This window comes from Littorina saxatilis, unplaced genomic scaffold (assembly GCF_037325665.1).
Source record: "Littorina saxatilis isolate snail1 unplaced genomic scaffold, US_GU_Lsax_2.0 scaffold_1035, whole genome shotgun sequence".
Classification (NCBI taxonomy): Eukaryota; Metazoa; Mollusca; class Gastropoda; order Littorinimorpha; family Littorinidae; genus Littorina; species Littorina saxatilis.
This window is the reverse complement of record NW_027126477.1, coordinates 1-2,500: the sequence shown is the minus strand read 5'-3', so window position 1 is coordinate 2,500 and position 2,500 is coordinate 1. Positions and strand designations below refer to the sequence as shown.

At 43.3% G+C, this 2,500-nt stretch overlaps 1 protein-coding gene across 3 annotated transcripts in view; it reads left to right on the top strand.

The window, feature by feature from the left end:
* Positions 1-1,101, top strand: part of LOC138954907 (uncharacterized) — a 12,645-nt gene extending 11,544 nt beyond the window's left edge. For all 3 annotated transcript variants that reach the window (XR_011452013.1, XR_011452012.1, XR_011452014.1), the window contains 2 exons: positions 1-2; positions 475-1,101. The exon at positions 1-2 is cut by the window's left edge and continues 80 nt beyond it. The gene's annotated coding sequence lies outside the window, so the exon portion shown is untranslated. The remainder of the gene's footprint in view (positions 3-474) is intronic.
* Positions 1,102-2,500: the final 1,399 nt, after the last annotated feature.

Genomic DNA, 2,500 nt, shown 5'->3' with positions numbered 1-2,500 from the left:
AGGTAAGATATCTGTCTGTCTGTCTGTCTGTCTGTCTGTCTGTTTGTCTGTCTGCCTTTCTCTCTCAGTCTCTCATCCCATCCTCCCCCTCCGTCTGTCACTCGTAAACACGCTCGCACGCACGCGCTCGCACACATACACACATATACATACACACACACACACACACACATACACACACACACACACACGCACGCACGCACGGACACACACACTCACACAAACATCCCCCCCCACACACACACACACACGCACGCACGCACGCACGCACGCACACAAACATCCCCCCCACACACACACACACGCGCGCGCACACACAAACGAAACACACGTAACTATCACTAGTAACTGGCCTATGATATCACGTGGGGAAGTTTGCCTCAATAAAAGCAAGAGCATTCACTCTTTCACCACCCATACGATTACACACCTGACAGAGTTATTTTCGAAAATCGTATATACCTTCTCTTCCAGAACGCGCTACAACGGCGCGAGTGAACACAAACAAACTCGAAATGGAAGGAGCTGTACTCAAGACGGAGATACATGCGTGGTAGGAGCATGGCAATGCTGCGGGCGAAGTTATTGCGCTTGGGATACAGAGTCTAACCCTAGATGTACGTATGACTCTTGAAGTCACTCAAAATGAGAAATAATCATGACGTTCTCATTCCAAAAGATAAAACTGTTCAGCTCTTTGTCTGGGTCCAGGAGAATGTCAATGTCAGTCTGTGTATACAACTGTGCAAGTCATAATAAGTTGATAAGAATTAAGGACCCATGCATTTCTATTATATCATTCCAAGCAAAAGCCTGAAAGGGCTACGATCATTCACAAGCTGTGCCTTTAAACCTTGATTAAAAATTTGTCAAAACTTGTCGCAAATTGTCAAACTTGTAAAAACGTGTCAAAGTTTAAAATCCAGCCTACAAATTCCAAATTCTTAGAGCATCGAACCAAAAACATCTTAAGAATGTTCAAGTCGCCAGTTCTTGACTTAAAAGATTCTTTTTCGCACTATCTTGATGTCTTGGTCTGGATTCTTTTTGCTTCTCCGCTGATTATGTCTGGCTTTAATAAACACACACAGGAGTGGTTTTCTTCATCGTTCGTTCGTTTGATTTTAACATTTAACATGTGTGCGTGCGTGTGTGTGCGTGTGTGTGCGTATGTGTATGTGTGTGTGTGAGTGTTTGTGTGTGTGTGAGTGTTTGTGTGTGTGTGCGTGTGCGTGTGTGTGTGTGTGTGTGTCTTTGTTTCTGCGTTTATGCACCGGTATGTGTCTCTTCGACTGAGAAGGGCGTTTGTTCGCTCAATATCTGAAATATGACTGATGAAGTGAGCCATTATCTATTGAGAACTGCTTGACAATTTAAAGATAAATCTTGTTAATAAAACATGAACATGCACAGAATACCTTTACAATCCAAATACACCACACAGCCCTACCCGCCCTGATATGGCCCTTCGTGGTTGGCTGGGCGTTAAGCAAACAAACAAACAAACACAGCCCTACGGCTCTCTGTCTCTATCTGATTCTTTCTCTGTCTCTCTCTCTATGTCTCTCTGTCTCTGTCTCTCTCTCTATGTCTCTCTGTCTCTGTCTTTGTGTCTCTCTCTCTCTCTCTCTCTCTCTCTGTCTCTCTCTCTAAGCCTAAAACCTTTATCCTTATGTAATAAAGTTCTGAGTTCTGACTTCTGAGTTCTCTCTCTCTCTCTCTCTCTCTCTCTCTCTTTCCCTCTGTCTCTGTCTTTGTCTCTCTCTCTCTCTCTCTCTCTCTCTCTCTCTCTCTCTCTCTCTCTCTCTCTCTCTCTTTCCCTCTGTCTCTCTATCTCTGTCTTTATACGATCATTTACAAGCTGTGCCTTTAAACCTTGATTACAAATTTGTCAAAACTTTTCAAACTTGTCAAAACGTGTCCAACTTTAAAATAGAGCCCGCAAAGATCCATGAATTTCTCATTCAGGATAGTTACTGTTACGTTTATTGTGTCGGTAAAGATTCGTTAAGCACACAAACATTCAATATAGACGTAAATCAAGTGGGTTCACGTTTCGATCACGTTTACTCGCCGCGTTGTCCAAATCCAAGGGGAAGCACTCTTCCAATACGATGACGTAGGACACAATTCCAATTATACAATGACGCTGTAAACAATGTCTTGGTCCCTCCACGTGAAGATTAAACGTCTTAGGAACCTTAGTTTGACCGCCATTAAGCGGTTTAGCCGATTAACTATTTGTATTTCCCAGCTGTTAACTAAGCTTCTAACTGACGATCATTTGAATGTCTTGGCCCCTCCACGTGAAGATTAAACGTCTTGGGAACCTTAGTTTGACCGCCATTAGGTGACTTAGACGATTGACTAGTTTTATTCCCCAGCTGTTCACTATAAGCTTCTAACAGACGATGCGTTGGAAATCAGTTTAAAGAATATCTTGTGACTTTTACTGCTAAGCCTTGCTGTAAGTGTGTTTGTGTATGCGCGCGCGCGCGCG